The sequence below is a fragment of the Leopardus geoffroyi genome, chromosome B2, assembly GCF_018350155.1.
Source record: "Leopardus geoffroyi isolate Oge1 chromosome B2, O.geoffroyi_Oge1_pat1.0, whole genome shotgun sequence".
NCBI lineage: Eukaryota > Metazoa > Chordata > Mammalia > Carnivora > Felidae > Leopardus > Leopardus geoffroyi.
This window is the reverse complement of record NC_059332.1, coordinates 14,446,632-14,465,774: the sequence shown is the minus strand read 5'-3', so window position 1 is coordinate 14,465,774 and position 19,143 is coordinate 14,446,632.

Genomic DNA, 19,143 nt, shown 5'->3' with positions numbered 1-19,143 from the left:
CTTAAAATGTTATAGGTTAAAATAATCTTAAAGGGTTTAAAAAACAGCAATTAAATCTTTCCATTTCTGTTTTCCAAGCCTGCCGCTGAGAAAATGAGGGCCTAAGAGCCATACGGTGCTATAGCCTTGCTAATAACGCTCGGTGCAAAATCTCATTAATTCAGTCTGGCTCTTCAGATCAGCCGCTAAATCCTTGTATTGTCACTTATCCTCTGGCCTTTTCAGGATTTCCATAGCCTAACTAGCAGTATCTCCATGGAAACCAAGCAGTCCTGCTTTGCACATCCCGGAACTTTTTGTTCCTGACAAAGCTTGACAAATCACATGCAGCATGGAGAGTTTAACATAGCGAACCAAACCCTGACCCATGCTTAGAAATGATAAACCCAAGCATACCAGCTTTATTATAAATGATTTCCTTACAAGATACTTAACCAAGCCGGTGAAATGTTGAACCAGACAAGTTTCAAGAACAAGGTGCTGGAGGGAGAAAGGGGAAAAAAAAAAAAAAGGCAAATAAATAAATAAGTAGATAAATAAGAACCCCAGGCGTGTTCAGCTGTAGGTTTTGGGATCTCATTTTCTGTCTAATTGACTTAAACTGAAAGCAAGCAAAGGAGAAAACGAGCAAGAGGGAGGCATATTTCTGAACCATTCTCCAGCCTGAGAAGTGGCCTTTCTTTTCCACTGTGAGTCGGAGGGAAAAATCCTACATTCGTTCCCTTGTTGTCCCTGAGTCCTGCAGAGGATGGGCTTAGGAATCGAACAGGTCTCTATGCCTGGCAACTGCTTTTTGTCGCTTCAGCCTGGCTCTTTGGAGCCGAGGCTCTTCGCCCAGGGAAATGTGGAGGCATCTCTGGCCCTGGAAAATGAGGCTGACCTCGCGGTAGAGAGAGGTTGAACTGGCACACAAGGGCGACAAAAAGGCAGAGAGAGGAGAGGGTGTCCGGGGTCCTGTTTCCGGAGAAGTGGACAGGACCCGACAGAGAATACACATACACATTCTTGTTTTCAGCTCTCAGTTCCTCACAGAACGGGTGTCCTAGGCCTACCCAGAGGCCACATCATGACCTATGAACTACTCCTCCGTCTTAGCCAGGCTCGAAGGTGGTGTGGGGCAAAGTGAGAGAGCTGTACGTTCTGAAGGAGGAAAGGCCCTTCGTGGGCTCCTCTGTCTTACTGCTGTGTTACCTGCGATAGATGAGGCTTCCTATTGGTACACAGGGACAAGGGTGTCCAATGACTCTTAGAGGTGACACAGAGTCACCATTATGAGCCTCTCTCCCCGAGTCTTCTGTCTTTCTTCTGTCACCTGTGCCATACCACAGGCCGGTGAGAGAAAAAGCCACAGGTGTGGAAGAGGGAGGCCCGAGAAACACCACAAGACTTTGACTTGATTCTGCCTCCTTGGTCTGGGCCTTGACCTCACTTAGAATCACACGAGGGATGTTTAAGGGACTTAGACAAGGTCTTCCTTCCTTGGGTCTTCTCGGGTTCGAGCCTGGCAGTGTTTTAGAGACGCCATGATATTTGCGGCCTTGGGCGTACTTCGCCTTGACAAAACAGACAGGACTAGACTGACCTCTGGGTTTGACGGCCGCACCCAGACTCTCATTACCCAAGAACTCGCCGGCACGGTGCTGTCGGATGTTGGCAACAGTGACGAGTTCTGGACACACTGTGCACGTTCCACAAACATTTGCCGATGAACTGGATTGGTGCCCGTAAGATCTGAGAGTTCCGTCTGATTCTTCAGAGCAAGAGTAAATGAGGCTTAGTCTCATTTCAACCTTCAGTGAACTTTACTGCACTCTTTGCCTTTATACAATAATAATCACACAATAATAATAATAGCCACTAGCTCTTACCAAGTTCTTACTCGGTAATACCAGGCGTTCTTCTGAGCGGTTCACGTATATTAGCTCCTTTAATCCTTGTAACGACCATCTGGAAAAGATACTATTAATGAGCCCATATTATTAACTTCATTTTATCAATGAAGATACTGAGACACAGAGAGCTTAAGTAACTTGCTCAAGCTCTCAGAGCTGGTTAGTGGTAGAACCAGGCTTTGATTCCAGAAAATACATTTCACCCCTACCCTTTGCTGTCTTGTGATATTATCGGTGCGAAGTGCCTCCGATCAGAACAATCAGTTAATTATCGTAGCTAACAGTTACTAAATGTTCGCTGTGTGCCAGGCGCCATTCTGAATTTGCATGCATAACCCTATCTACCTCTACGACAACATTTCAGGCTCGTTCTATGAGGCAGACCCTATCATAAGCATCATTTGACAGATGAGGAAACTGAAACACAGAGAGCTTAAATAACTCACTCCAAGTCATATAACTAGTAGATGACAAAACGGATTCAAACCCAAGCCACATGGTTCCAGAGGCTTCTGTCAGCCAGAACTCCTATTTCTCTGATCAGTCCAGGCAAAATGGGGAATCATATTGGGGAGCCTGGGTGGCTCAGTCGGTTAAGCACCCAACTCTTGACTTCAGCTTGGGTCATGATCTCACGCTTCGTGTGTTCGAGCCCCGCATCGGGCTCTGTGTTGACAGCATGGAGCCTTCTTGGGATTCTGTCTCCCTCTCTCTCTCTCTCTGCCCTTCCCCTGCTTGCTCTCTCTCTCAATAAAAAAAATTTAAAAATAAATAAATAAATAAATAAATAAACAAACATTTTAAAAATGGTGAACATCATATTCCATGGAACCATTATCCCAGGCAAACATTATCTTCCTGAATGTTCCCACTCAGCCCACCAGACAAGGCTGGTATTACCATAGCTTTCTTTCCAAGACTCCTTTTCAGAGGTGTTCAAAGCAATCTGAGGCCCACAAGTAGGCCAGTGAAAACGGTTGTCCTTTCCCCTGGTCCTAAGAGGTCACACCTGAGCAGACACAGCCTCTTGCCCCTTCCGGGGGAGCCCAGGCTCACAAAGGTGCTGTCCTACCGCTCACACAGGACCTCCAGCGAGTTCAGCTGAGTCTGGATACACTGCCAATGCTTAGGGACCTAAAATTAGACCAACCAGCTGTGTTTGGGTTCTGCAGGCACGTGAATGTCTGTTCCATTCTTGAGCATGCTGGGTGTTGAAATATATACGAAACCTGCTTTCTGAAGCACAGGGAAGGCCCGAAATTCTTATACCTGTTCTTTAATTTATTGTTTCTCTTCGAAGGCCCTAACTGCTTTACTTCACAGGGACTGACATTTCCTCCCCACGCATTTCCCGCTATGGGATACTGCCTCTGTAGAACACGTCGACACTCACCCTTAAGACACCCAACCAGTCTCCTTGGAGACTGAACATGGGTATCTGACTCCCACCCTTGGCCCAGGTGCTCTGTTTCCTGGGTCACAGCCTCTCCTGGAATCTGCAGACTGCTAGGCTTAGCAAATGGGGCCCAAGACCAAGCCAAATGTGGCCCAAGAGTTGGTTCTTGGCCTGAGAGTGGATAGGGCTCTGGTGTGTGGCCATGGGACATGGAGTAAAGAGGACCTGGGGTCCACATACCAGGTGAGGGCAAGCCATGCACTAAGGATGGTCCAGGGTGGTCAGTCTAAGAGCAGGCAGGGCACCTGTCTTGGGTCTGTTCATGCTGGTATAACAAAAATACCGTGGACTGGGGAGCCTGGATGGCTCAGTCAGTTAAATGTCTGACTCTTGAGTTTGGTTCAGGGCAGGATCTCAGGGATCATGAGATTAAGCCCCACATTGGGCTCTGTGCTGACAGCATGGAGCTTGCTTGGGATTCTCTCTCTCCCTCTCTCTCTGCCCTTCCCCCACTCATCTTCACTCTCTCTCTCAAAATAAATAAACAGGCTTTAAAAAAAATACCGTGGACCGAGTGACTTATAAGCAACAGAGATTTGTTTCTTACAGTTCTGGAGGCTAGCAGTTCACGATCAAGGCCCTGGCAAGTTGGTATCTGGTGACATCCCACTTTCTGGTTCATAGACGGCTATCTTCTCACCGTCCTCTTAGGGCAGAAGGGGTAAGGGAGCTCTATGGGGTCTCTGATAAAAGCACAGATCTCATTTATGAGGGCTCTACCTTCATGACCTAATCACTCCCCAAATGCCCCACCTCCTAATACCGTCATCACAGGGGAAAGGATTTTAACATGCGATTTGGGGGTCTGGGGGCAGGGGATCGTTCTAGTACCCAAACCAAAAGGGTCAGCAACAGAGAACTGGCAAGATGAAACTGAGATTAGTGGGCAGTGCTTAGAGATATTCCCAGAGGTATTTAATCTAAGGGAGTGAGAACTTCGTATAACAGGGCTGTCCAATAGAACTGTCCATGAAAAAATGTTCTATAACTATGATAACCAACAAAGGAGCCATTAGCCGCAGGTGGTACTGAAGGGCTTGAAATGTGGCTGGTGTAGCTGAAGAACTGAATTTTACCTTTAAGGTAATAGTTTTTAATTTAGATTTAAATGGCCACATATGGCTAGCGGCTACAATCCGGGCAACACGGCGGGAAGAGAAAGGAGCTGGCTCAGTGCACAACACCAAATAGCACAGATCGGAGTCCGTGCCCGGAGCCAAGTTCGGGTTTCCTAGTCCAACCCCCTGTCTTCGCACAGGGCCTTCCTCCATCATTCAACATGTGGCTGCTTTTTCAGCCTTTCCTGGGATATCCCCGTTTTTCCCCCTGCCACTCTTTTCAAAACAAAGTAGCCCTTGCTGTAAGGAGATCCTTCATAGCCTGAACTAAATTTTACACGTTAAGCTGTACGCCTGTTTCCATTAGCTACAGTTTTTCTCTTTTCCAAGCAGTCCTTCCCCTCCTCTGTGGGCAATATTCTCATTTAGGCACCAGAGCCGTTCTCTCTCCGCACCCCCTTCTCAAACCGACCACCTCGACCGCCCTCTTCCCAGACTTCGTCACGTCTCACCTGGACCACTGCAGCCTCTCAGTTCATTCCTCTGCTCAACATCGACCTCACGTAATCCTTTGTCCGCACCGCGGTCCAAATAATCTTTTAAAAATATGAATTGGAGCCTCTTACTCTTACGTGTTAAATCGTCCTGGGCCTTTGGATAGCGTGATTCCGCTGCTCACCTTTTCATTTCCCTCCATGCTGTTCTCCCTGCCGCCTCCCTCCGTTGCTCCCTGTGATGTCACCCTGGGCACCTAACGCTCTATAAATCCCTGAGCGCGGGGGCTTGTCTGTTGTGTTGATGGCTGGGGACACAGTGCCTGGTATGTAGCAGGTACTTAATAAAAATGTATGAAATGAATGAGGGAATACTGGATTGGTACACCAGGCCATGACAGGTGCATACCATATGAATATTTCACTGCTGCTAATAGAAGCAATGTGTATCTTTAATTTCATTAAAATGTGTATCTTTAATTTCATTAAAATGAAATATGTGTATCTGAAGGGCTGAGCCATAAACTGGGAACAAGACTGCATATCTTAAGCCTGTGACTTCCTCTCCCCCAAAACAATATCTTGGGCTTGGGTCTCAAAATGTACCATGCGGGTCTAACCCAGCCAAAGCTACGCACAAGCACGTGCCATTTCAAAATTGAAGTCTTGGTAGAGAAAACAGAGCTTAGAGTTTGGGCATAAAGCTCTCAGGCGGACCTATTAAACTCGATAGAGTGCTTTTAGTAAAATAGAACAATAAAGATGGAACAATAAATCAATGGGTTGTAGGTGACATTTATCAGTTCTTAAATGAGAATATGGCCCAGATATCATTTTCATTTGCCGTTCCTTGATTATTCCAAACCCTATAGAATTTTCACGTCCCATGGCTTCAATAATATTGTCACCATAAAGACGTTTGCATATTCTGTATCTTCCCAAACACTTTGGGTCTTTTCATCTTGAGTCTTGAGGCTCTGAATGTCCCCCAGCCAGTTCCTATCCTTCAGGGCTCACTGTGGTCACAAAGAGAGTCATCTGTTTGATCAAGGAACATAGAGCTTTGGGATACCTTTAATTAATGAAAGTTCGAGGCTCCACGGGGGATTTTCCAAACCCTTCTTTGGAACACAGAGTCATACATAATAATAACCGAGCCCATAGTAACCTAGCAGTTGGTCTTAGTGAAGGATGTCAGACACTCCACCAAGCTCAGCTAGCCTCTTGACCCACAGAGATTCCCTCAGCCCAGTAGACCTAGGGGGTCTCACATAAAGGCCCTGCTTCACCGTGCTCACCTTCCTTTGACTCCCCCAAGGCCAGTGTTATGGGCTGAATTGTGTCCTTCCAAATTCATATGTCTGAGTCATAACCCCCAGTCCCTCAGCAAATGACAATATTTGAAGATAAGACCTTTAAAGCGGTGATTAAGTCAAAATGGGGTCATATGGCTTTGCCCCATTCCAACGTAACTGGTGTCCTTATAAGACAAGGAGATTAGGAGGCAGACACATAATGGGGGGAAGACCGTGTGAGGACCCAGACAGAACATGGCCATCTACAAGCCAAGGAAAGAGGCCTCAGGAGAAGCCAACTCTGTTGACACCTTGATCTTGGACTTCCAGCCTCCAGAGCTGTGGGACAATAAATGTCTGTTACTTAACACCCCTGGTCTGTGGTATCTGTTATGGCAGCCCCAGATGACTAATGTAACCACAGTGCAAAGGCCCTGCTCTTCCCTCCCCCATCTCACCCTTCCCCACCACCAGCTCCTTCTTGTAATTGATTTTATCAGATACAGTCAGACATTTGCAAATAATCAAATTAAAACTTGCAGGCATGATAAAGGTATGCTGGAAAAAAAATGTCTAGGACCTATTAGAATTTTCCATAAGGGGATTTGCTGCCGGGGCAGAGTCCGGCCAACTTAAAAAACTCCTAGGCACATCCAAACTACTTTCTCTCTGAATTTAGCCGGGGTTTCCAGGTGAGCCTGGAACGAGATCGAAATCATCCTGTGGGATGGTCTCATGGGCCACTAGACTGTGAGAGTCTTTTTGTGCTAGATTGCCTTGAAGGAAAGGATACCCATGCACAAGAGGATTTGTGCCTGGAAAAGAGAGGAAAAACACAGGAAAGGCAGATGGGGTCTGACACCAGACTCATCGGGGCCCTTGAAGAAAGAGGGACTGGCAGAGGGGAATGTCTCCCCGAGGGACTCAGCTTCAGAGCTCCAGTGACAAAATGGCAGACAGAACAAGGGAGGGAGATTTTTGCCTGTCTCTACTGTGGTAGGACCGAAAGGAAGACTGTCTTGCATTAACAGCACACAAGTTTGTAGCCTTAAGGATACAGGGAGATATTACTCTGTATAAGGGATACGGGGAGATATTACCCTGGACGAGGAGTCTAGGAGGACTTGTTCCTAGGTCTGTACATGAGGTTTCGAGGGCCGCTCGGCGAGGCTGGAGGTCTTGAGGACATCACCGAGGCGGTCATGACACACCAGTGGAATTGCAGGTGCTGTTGCTTAAGGAACCTCATTCACGGTGTTGCTGAATCCTGCGGAGATGGGGGCCCTCAGTTCGGCTCATGTTGAGTGTCCGGGTCAATACTAACTCTCATCGGTTAGGATGTCCCTAGGTCAGTGTCCTGATGACATCTCTCAAAGGCTCGTAGCAACAAATAGAAACCTGTTTATGACTTAAGGACACTGTGTTTTGATTACTCAGAAAGGCAGAGAAAAATCAGAGAACTGCTTTCTGCTTGGGGACTGGATTATTTCTTTGGTTCTGCTCAAATCAGTTCTAACGAACCCTAGTAGGTATGGGGAAAAAAAGCTCTTTATGGAGGGGGGTCCCCAAATCTGACCACGCTCAGGATTTCACGTACCGACCTCAAAATATATGCCCTATGAGGTTTTCATTGAGGCCATAAGGTTCCCTTCGTAGCTTTTACTCATTTCCTGTCAACCCAGGATCTAAAGTCCAGATGTATCATGACCCTATGTGTCCCCACACCAGTCTGACTTGGGGCACAAGGCCTGGAACTGAATGAGTTTCAGTGAAGTTCATGTTCAGCCTGGAGGTGATTCGAATACTCTAGACTTAGTTGCTTTGGGAGAGCGTGTTAAAGAAAGTAGGTTAGTATAGTTCCACTTTGAACTGGAACGTGTTTGGGTGTGTGTGTGTGTGTGTGTGTGTGTGTGTGTGCACGTGCACATGCGGGTGAGTTTGTTTATTGAGGGGAAATGGACCATATTTAATTTAATCAAAATTATCCCCTATGGAGTGGAGGAAGAGGCATTGGAACAAATGATCAAGAACACATGTCCTGCCCTCCAGCAAGCCAGAGCAAGCAGCGAGGCCCAAAGCAGGGGTCCGGCTCCCTGCTCCCTCTCTGGAACTCCACCAGGAGACTGTTGATGGAATGAGCCTGTGACAATGCAAGCCTGCTGAACAAAAGCTAAAAAGATGGGGTGGCACGGTCAGAGTGAAAGTCTGAGGTAGCACTCCTGAGCCTCCCTTGGTGCACGTGGGTCATGGAAGGATCCAGAAGTGTCTCCGACCCTGTGAGAAACAAGAAAGGTAGCCGCGTCAGCTGACTGATCATCTGCCATGAAGGTTCTTGCCACCATAGCCACGGGGCCAGTAACCTCTGGTGCTGCAGAACTTCTGGGCCAGGGATTGACTGGGAATGACAAACTGAGCCCAAGGAGGGTTCTGCAGCTCTGGCAGGAGCTAAGCGGGCTGGCCCAACCTCGGCAAACCACTAACCGTGCCGAGAACGGATCACAAAAATCATTTATAGAGTCTTTGGCGGCAGAGACCAGATCCAACCAGCATCCCATCCCTGCCTGGATCATCCATCCAATGTGGAGCACCCTCAAGATACCACACAGACCCAAGAGCCCTCTCCGTCACCCTTGCAGTCACACAACCTCCTGACTCGACGTCCCAACACCGTCATTCGCTCCGTTCCAAACCTGTGTCTCAAGCCAGACAAGGTGGGAGAGGTAGGAGTGTCCCAGATGACACATTAGTTATCTATTGCTGCGTAACAAATGGCTCCAAACTTGAGAGGCTTAAAAATCTATACATTTGGGGAGGCTCCTGGGTGGCTCAGTCCGTTGAGCATCCCACTTTGGCTCAAGTCATATCTCATGGTTTGTGAGTTTGAGCCCCACATCGGGCTCTGTGCTGGTGGTTCAGAGATCCTCTCTCTCCCTCTCTCTCTCTGCCCCTCCCCCACTTCCTCTCTCTCTCTCTCTCAAAATAAACGAATACACTTAAAAAAATAAAAGTAAAAAGCTGTAAGTTCTTGCTCTCTCGCACTGTTGCTACAAATCAGGAATTCGAGAGTGGCTTCACAGATGGTTCTGGCTTGCGCTCTCTCGTGTGGATGCAGTCAAGATGTTGGCCAGAATGACAGTCATCTGGGAGCTTGACTAGAGTTGGAGAAATCCACTTGGAAGATGGCCCCTCCGGTCGTCCGGCAAGTTGCTGCCGGTTGTTGAGAGGAAGTCACCGTTTCTTGCGCGGCTGAGGTATCTTCCTGACATGGCAGCTGGCGTCCTCCAGAGAAAGTGATCTCAAACACCAAAGTGGAAACGGTCATGTTTTAAGTGGCTTAGTCTCAAGTCACACACCAGGACTTCTGCCATATTCTTTTGGTCGCAAGAACAACCCTGATGTGATGTGGAAGGGACTACATAAGAGTGTGAATACCAGGAGCTGGGAGTCCTTGGGCGCCATCTTGAAGGCTGAGCGACAAGTTTATTTTGGAATCGATTGGATAATCACCAAAAAAAGGACTGACTGAACCACAAGAGATTGGAAATTTCCTGGAGGGAGCTGACGTTCGTATGAAGAAACTATTGTATTTTAACTAGGAAATTTTCCATTTTCCCTGGTCTGTCCATAACGAACGGTCTTGAGGAGCAAAGCTGATGTCAATCATTTGGAAAATATGTCTGTCCGGTGCAGAGTTTTGATTATTTAAGCAAACCTGTTGCAAGTGTTGACTGAAGGTAAGACGATACGTTTCACAAAGGAGCGTAGTTCTTCCTAGTTTGGGGTTTGTAGTTTCTTTCGGTTCATATCTCTTAGGTTGGTTCCTGATTACTCTTCTTTTTTTTTTTTAGTGTTTATTTATTTTTGAGACAGAGAGAGAGACAGAGCATGAACGGGGGAGGGTCAGAGAGAGAGGGAGACACAGAATCCGAAGCAGGCTCCAGGCTCTGAGCTGTCAGCACAGAGCCCGACGCGGGGCTCGAACCCACGGACCGTGAGACCATGACCTGAACCGAAGTCGGACACTGAGCCACCCAGACGCCCCAGTGATTACTCTTCTTTAAAAAATGGATAAAGTATTTGATCTTTCCCTTAAGAAATGTACACCATGGATAAGAAAAACAAAAACAAAGAGAAGAGTCTAATTTTGCAAATCTGCCTCCCCAGAGCAGCACACTTCTTGGTTGGAGGTGAAGAGTACCAGGGCAGGGGAAGCGGGTCCTCTGAAGTTCATGGCGTCAAGCACCAAAAGGGTAATCTCAAGTTCCTCGAACTTCCTAAGCACCAGGCAGCCCAGAGCCCATCAGATCGGGATCCCGTTCCTTCCTAGGAAAGGAGGAAAGCCGAACCACCTCCTGAGAAGTATCTCAGATAACAGTCCTACCCCAGCGGCTTCTGGAGAACGGAAAAATCTCCATAGGACCTGGGGGCTCAGGAGTGTGTTTTCCTGAAACAGGATTCTAATAACATGCCAGAGCTCAGGTTTCCAGTATAATTGAAACCTTTGGTATTAATTGGAGAAGGGGATGGGGTGGAGGAGGCGGGGAACGGGAAACCTTTTCCTGCCATTGCTGGAAAAGTTCACGCTGTGGTTTGGGGGGAAACAAATAGCCCAGTGTTTTGCCTTGGACCTGAAGTGGGGGGAGGTGAGAGAGAACATGCTGTGTTTATTCTGCCTTTTTGGTTGGCAAGGGACCGGAGAGTCGGCTTGGTGCACTGGGAAAGGAATTCCGAAATACTTATTATTTCAAAACTTGCGGCTTTGCGTCCAGGCACCCAGAGGCCCCCGCTTCATGCACACGTTATGAATGTGTCAATCAGTAGATATCCTGATTTTCCACGGCAGCTAGCGCATCCACATAGACACTCGATAAATAGCGTTCAGTGATGATGAAAGGAAATTATGCAGTCTTTTATATACATAATATCATTGCTACGCCGTAGGGAGAGTAAAGCAGTCTGGCAGACAGAAGTGAGGATGAAAAATAAAATTTCTCACTTAGCATGCACTTGCCTTCGACGTGTATCACGGCTGTCTGTGCGTTACAGAGAAGTTAATCCTCCCTCCCCTCTTACTGTCCTTCCTGACTTCCAAACAGCCCCCAGCGGCCGGAGGGTTCACACTGGAAGATGCCAGGGACATTGGTTCAGAGAAACTTCCAGAAGGATCTCCAAGAGACTGGACTCTCCAAAGCACCTTAGCCTAAAGCTGACTTCCCAAAGTTCCGGTGTTTAGGAGGCTTTCCCTCTGGCGTTGACCAAATTGACAGCTATGAACTTTTCGCCTGATTCCTAAACAGGGCTGCTGTTTCAGTTTGCTCATCTGTAAAGTGGATCTGATATGTTAAGGGGCTGTAAATACTACTGAAAAGATATCTAAAGTACCCAGCACAGTGCCTAGAACAAAAAATGTAACTTCTCCCCCAGCGCAATCTATAACAGGAGGGAAATATCTGCCTCGTGAAGTTACAGGGATTCAACAAAAACCGTCTAAAAGCATCGAGCGTTGTATCTGATATACGGAAGGTTTAATGGGATGAGCTTGAGATGGTAATCGTAACGGCATCGTATTTATATAATTATTATTGCTAACGACCTCTACGTCTGTAGTTGAAGAAATGAATATAAAATACGTTTTTGCTCTTTTTTTCTGCACTCCACCCTCTTCCACCCCTGCCCTCACTTACACATCTTCGGGAATCTCTGTGAGTCTTTGAGCTCTGGACATCCTTGCCCCAAGGGGAGTCAATCGATTGTCATGTTTCGGGGGCTATATTTAAAGATAACTGACAGCCAGGCCTTACCTCAACAAGTCAAGGCTCAGCTAGGGGAATGAGTCTTCATGTTGAAGAAGCAGGCAGGATGGACCCAAAGATGAATATCCAGAGGATAGGATGAGAAATGCGGGAGGGGAAGGAGAGGAGCCAACTCATGTCAGTGATGGCAGGCTGGAGCTTTGCTCTGAGACAACGTCGGGGAGGTGGCCAGCCCTTCTGTGGCTCCAGCTGGTTGGCCACCCGGGAGACCCCCCCACCCTTTCTGCTTCATGGCCCCAAGTGCGTCCATGGGGATCTCTGTGGTGTCCCGGTATCGCCCAACGGATACGAAGCGGCAACATCACAGGAGAACAATAACCTTGAAGTCCGTGACCCCGGTAGGCAAAGAAGCAAGCCTCCCTGCTCCCTGCCTTCCCTTACAGCCCATCCCTAGCCCATCCTGGAACCCCGAGACCATAAGAACAAATAATCCAGCAGTCTGAAAACTTCCACCATAAAATGAGGGTTTCAGGATAGAAGAGTTTTGCTATTTGGGCGGGCATAGAGGGGTGAGGTGGGCGGCACGATTTCTTGCTCACTAGTATCTCTTGAGATAGATAACGGCCTCCTGCAATTTATCCCGCCACTGGTTCCGTTCCCAGGATGTCTCAGGTAAACCAGACACAGCGCATGCACCCTAGGGCCTAATGTCACATCGCCCCCTACCCCCCATGATGGTTAATTTTTTATATTTTAGTTGCCCCCCGGGGCCACAGAACACCCAGGTATCTGGCGAAACATTTTTTTTCTGGACGTTTCTATGAAAGTATTTTGGGAAGAGATCACATTTTGAATTGGCAGATGGGGTCAAGCTGATTGCCCTGCCTGGGGTGGGTGGAGCAAAAGGGGAACCCTGGCCTGAGCAAGAGAAAATTCTTGCCTGACTGCCTGGGACACCGGCTGTTTTCTGCCTTCAGACTCCAATTAAAACACTGTCTCTCCCTGGGTTTTGAGCCTGCTGGCCCTGGGACGGAAACTCTACCAGCAGCATTCCTGAGGTACGAACTCACCCTGCAGATCTTGGGGCTCGCCTACCTCTAAGAAAATGCCATGGGAGACCTTGATCGATGGACAACAGCTGAAGGAACTCCTGCGTGGGTCATGCTTTTGTCCAGAGAATTGGGGTCCTTGTTTGTTCTTGTACTTACAGACTGCTTCTATTTATACCTGTTAGGTATTCAAAAAATCAAAGGGGAGATGCATTGTCAGGAACACAAAGAGGACCACGGACCTGGACGGTTTTTCAAGTGAGCAAGATACAGTTTCCATCACTACGCACAAAACAAAACGGTCAGAGCGGAAATGGGTGCCGATTTCCGCAGAAAGGTGCATCTGCCTTTGAGCTGTTAGGACCGGGGACACGTCCCAAGTTTCCTTTGAAGCCTCGGTGGCTCTGTTATTAGATTTGTCTCGAGCTTGTTGGAAAGTATTTATTAGAGCCCTTCTCGATCCTTCTTCTGTCTGGTATGTCATAACTTTTATGACACGGAAATAACCAAAATGAAGAAGCAGGGACAACTCAGACTCCCAGGACTACTGGCCATTTTCGCGAAGTGCGCGCTGGATAATTTATGGGAAGCAGAACCAGTCTGGGGGAGTAAAATAAAGCCCCGCGCGATGCGGCAGTCATAACGAACAAAATAAATTCCATCGTTATGCAGATGTTCTGCGAGGTCTGTCAGGGTGTCGAGGAGAATTTACTCCCTGTCTCTGATGCTCAACGCACACAATTCCACGAGATGAAAAACAACGCGGAAAGAGAAGGGAGAACTCCGCTCTGTGTGGTCTCCAGGACGTTTCATTCTCTGCGTGGAGCAGTGCACTTCGGTAACAACAGTGCCTGACGAGCCACTTCTTTCCTTCAACGACGGACAGGAAACCTAGGGAATCTTCTCAATTTTTTTTTTTTTTCTTTTAGCCTAGTATTTCCACCTGGAAACACTTACTGGACCCTGGCAAAACAAGGAGAGACTATCCATCTGCATTGTCTTGGGTGACTGGGTCTAGGCAGCTACAGGAGAAGCGAGAATAAAATAGTGGTTGCTTCGTAGAAACCGGAGATCGTTTCCTTTCCCCTCAGCCCGTATGACTGGCCTCCCCCTTTAAAGAAACCCAGGAATGAGTCTCTCCAGTGTCTACCAGTGGCCATCTACTCGTTGCCAACCCCAGCCAACACCTGCCAAGAGTCTCAGGTTCCTGACACTGTCCCTGAACAGCAATCTCCCCTCACCTCTGCGTCTGCTTTGCTAACATTTCGAGACTGCTGTGGTTCCTTAGACGGTGCCAAGGAGTTATGGATACAGGTCTCCCAGCCACCTACAATTATGTGCCTTGGGTATGGTCTGTTCTGTACTCAGCCCCCGGAGTAATTTCACCGTAAACCAGGTCTCTCTCTCTTTATTTTATTTTATTTGGAGGGAGGGGCCCCTCACGAAGAATTACTTTCTCCTTAGATGGCTTCGCCATGACTGCCAAACCTGCTCCGCCGTAGAAACCCTTTGTGGCTCAGGAGTGGGTGCGTGTATGGATTTGCCCCTGGTAGTTCCATTAGCCAGGCCCCCCGCCATCTGGAACGCACCTGATTTGTCCCCCAAATTGTATGTATTGGCACCTTTTCGTGGCCTGCTTCAAAAAAAGAAAGAAAGAAAGAAAGAAAGAAAGAAAGAAAGAAAGAAAGAAAAGAACACATAATCTCTACTGAAAAGCAGAAGTGAATATTAATTTCTCCATGAAATGTTCCCGAAGACCTGAAGGAGAAGATCGCTTGCTTTTTCCTTTCTGGATTTGCAGGAACTCACTCCAAGCAGTGGGTAGACAGGTACCCGGAAGTATTGCTCGGAAGTACACCATTCTCCCCACCCCCCCGACCCCCGCCCCGGCACCCTCACCAACAAGCCATGTTTAATAAAACATCTCTTCTCACCTTTCCTAAAACAAAGAGAATCACACCAGGCAGTGAGCCTGCCGCGCCCGCGGGCCCAGCCTGGTGACCTTTGTTTTTAAGCCAAATAACTCCAACCCAGCGGCTTTATTTAGCTTGGGCTTCTCTCGGTTCTGCATAAATTGACTATAAAATCATAAAGCAAAGCATAAAAGGAGGACAGCACCAGGAAAGCAGATCGGCCACAAAACTCGATGACGATTATACATTCTATCTAGGGCACGCTGAACTCTCTAATTGCTAATTGTGATTTAAATGAAAACATGTGTTTCTTGTTAAACGCATCAACTACGTTTTTTAAGCGCCACGGAGGAGGGCCACGCACACCCCGGGGTTCTGACAACCACCGGGCCCAGGCGGTGCCGGGCACGGCACCCGAGGTTGGGGGTGCTGAAGGCGCGGGGCGCTTCCCAAACTAGATAACGTGGCAGAATGAGTGGGGGCGGCGGAGGGGGGGGTGGGGGGTGGGGGGGACCTGGGGGAAATGGCTCCTGCGGGGATTCCTCGCATGTCGTGCGCCGCCGTCTCCCACGTGCCCGGTTGGGAAAACCCTGACAAGTTCATCCGGACCCAGCCCGATTTGGAGTCTAGCCCCCCCCGCTTGCTAAAGATGCTCTGTGGAGTTGCGCAATCCTGACCCACTGGAGCCGCCTCCTGGCGAAAGAGCCGCTTGCCTCTGTAACTGCCCTGCGCGCCCCCCGAGGTGCCAACCCCCCCCCCAGGTGCCAACCCCCTCCCACCAGGTGCCATCCGCCAGCTCCCCCAACCCAGAGGCAGTGAACAAGGCGAGGCTTGTGAGAATCCCGTGGGCACACAACACCAGGGGACTTCGCCCGACCGCTGGCCCCAAGCAGCTGCTCAGCAAACATCAGTCTCCTTCTTTCACCGGAGAAGCTCTGTGCTGAGTGACGAGCCTGCTTAAGATTCTCTCTCTCTCTCTCTCTCTCTCTCTCTCTGTCTCCCTCTGCCCCTCTCCCCTGCTTGTGCGCTCTCTCTAGAAGGAAATGAAGGAAAGAAATGGTTCATCAAATTACATTTTGCTTTTTTTTTTTTTATTGTGCTAACAAGAATAATTTGTAAATACCTTATCCACCCATTGATAATGTGGAAAAACATTTACAAGGCGTTTGGAACTCAGCGTTGGTCTATATTCTCCAGAGAAAAGAGGGCCAACAGGAGATATATTTATATTTCCATTTATATTTATGATTTATTATAAGGTATGGGCTCATGGGCTTTGGTGAATCCAAAGGCAGGAGACTGTTGCCCCAGCTCATAGTCAAGCAGAGAGAATTCTCTCTCACTCAGCCTTTCTGTTCCGTTCAGGCCATCAGTGGCTTGGACAAGGCCCGCCCACATCAGGGATGGTAACCCGCTTTACTCAGTTCGGTATCTCATCCGGAAACGCCCTCCCGGACATACCCGGGATAACGTTTAACCAGATATCTGGGCAACCATGGCCCAGCCCAGTTGACACATAAAATTCACCATCACAGAGTCTAAGATTATCTAATGAAATATTGAAAGCCCTGCCCCTGTGCATGCCCTGGGAAGTCTATGGGTTTGGAGTCAGGCAGGTCTGAATTCTGGGTCCGTCACTTACTAGGTCCGGGTCTCTGGAGATTCACATGACGTCACTGAGACACAGTTACGGCAATGGCCCACTGGGGACAGTAATAGCTATCTGCTCGGTTTGCTGTGTCTGTGGCTTGTGTGGTTCATGGTGTAACCAGTCTGTCCCATCCCATAGAAGTGCCTATGGGCTGGAATCACCAGCCCCCATCCACGTAGAGCCTGGGGAATTCTGGGGGTTCTGCCTCTGTGGCTGTGACAGGAGCATTGGTGGCAAAGGTCTAGTGACCCGGAGGACTGGGCCAGCGGCTTGGGTCTCTACTCCATCCACTTGTGTATTCACTCACTTTCGTTCACCTTCACCTTCCACCTCCTGGAATACGTGGTCAGAACGGTCTGTCATGTGCTAACTCCTAGACGCAGGACCCCCCCAAATCTTCTTTCCTCTCAGTCTTCTCCTGGAGTCTGGAACCTTCTCCCTTGGCTTGGTTCTGAGTTAAATTGTGTCTCCCCAAAACTCCTACGCTGAAACTCTCCACATAGCACCTCAGGATGTGACTGCTTTCAGAGATGGGTCCTTTCTTTTTATTTTATTTTTTTTAATGTTTATTTATTTTTGAGAAAGAGAGAGAGAGAGAGAGAGATGGGGGAGGTGCAGAGAGCGAGAGGGCAACACAGAATCCGAAGCAGGCTCCAGGCTCTGAGCTGTCAGCACAGAGCCCCCCCACCCCCCGCCCCCCGTGGGGCTCGAACTCACGATCGGCGAGATCGTGACCGGAGCTTAAGTCAGACGCTTATCTGACTGAGCCCCCCCCCAGGTGCCCCTGGAGATGGGTCCTTTAAAAAGGTGCTAAGCACCAGGAGCACGTGTACACAGAGGGCAGGCCGTGTGAGGACTCAGGGAGAAAGCGGCCAAGGAGAGGCCTCAGAGGAAACCAACTGTAGGGACGCCTTGATCTTGGACTTTGAGCCTCCAGAACGGTGAGATAACACACTCCTGTTGTCTAAGCCCCTCAGTCTGCGGTACTTTGGTATGGCCGCCCTCGCAGGTTAATACGGGATCGTTAAAACACAAGAGGTCTGTTGATACACCCTTGGGTAGACAGTAGTGAGCTTCCCACAGGCAGTTCCACTCACCGCTCCGGTGATAACTTGCCTTCTGCACAGCGATGATGGTACCTCCCTGATCCATCACTAAGCTGAACGGAGGGGGCCATACAGGATTATACAGGCAGCCTCCTCCTACCCCGTGAAACACTTCTCGTACTACGTGTCACAGAGAAGCTGTTCAGCGCGTTCCATTTTCTTCTCTGGGTTTCCTCTATGCCTTCATTTTTCTTCCTCACCGCAGCTAGACAGCCCGTCCCCCCCGCCCCCGGCTCCCCAGGTCTGGTAGAAATGACCCTACCACTTTCTTTCTTGAGTTTTCTTTTCAGGCCTCAAATGTACAGATTTGGACTCATCATACTTTTTGGCCATCAGAACGCTGGGACCATTGGCCCACGCATGGCCCTCTTATAAAAGAATTAAATAACTGATTATTACCATTATGTAAATAAAGTCGCCTGAACTTACTGTCCAACATGAGAACCAAACCTGGGGTTTACAAGTGCTTTACTTTTGTAAAGATACAATTTGGTGGGGGGAGGGGGGTGGGGCGGGCGGGGAGCCTGGGTAACTCAGTTGGTTAACGTCCGGTCAGGTCACGATCTCGCCTTTTGGAGTTCGAGCCCTGCTTTGGGCTCTGTGCCGACAGCTCAGGGCCTGGAGCCTGCTTGAGGTTCTGTGTCTCCCTCTCTTTCTGCCCCACGCCCACTTGTGTTTCCTCTCTCTCTCTCTCTCTCAAAAATAAATAAATATTTAAAAATTTAAAAAATATATACAGTGAGCCCCCCAGGCGCCCCTTGCCTTTTCTTGCTCTTGATGGGGATTGCCAGAGATTATTTTGTCTTTCCAGAGAAATCGACTTTCGGTTTTATTGTTCTTCTCCATTGAATCATGGCTTCATTGCTTTCTACTGTTATTTTTTGTAATCTTGTTCCTTCTACTTTCTTGGGTTTACTCTTTTGTTCTAACCTTTTAAGCTAGACAACATAGGGCATGCGTTTCCAGCTTCTCTTCTTTACTCCTGGAAGCATTTAATGTTGTGACTTTACTGTGATCGCACTTTCGCTGCATGACACAAGTTCCAGCGCGTAGGGTTTTCGTTATCACGCGGTCCTTTGTATTGTTTATTTTATTTATTTTAATTTTTTTTAATGTTTCTTATTGAGATAGAGAAGGATGGTGGGGGGGGGAATAGAGAGGGAGGGAGACACAGAATCCAAAGCAGGCTCCAGGCTCTGAGCCGTCAGCACCATGGGGCTCAAAGTCACGAACCGCGAGATCGTGACCTGAGGCCGAAGTTGGATGCCAACCGACTGAGCCACCCAGGCGCCCCCTTTCGTGTTTTTTAAATTTCCCATTGTGATTTCTTCAACCCATTAGTTACTTGGAGGTGTTGTTTTTTTTCTAAGTCATTTTTAAAAAATTTTTTTTTTAACGTTTATTTATTTTTGGGACAGAGAGAGACAGAGCATGAATGGGGGAGGGGCAGAAAGAGAGGGAGACACAGAATCGGAA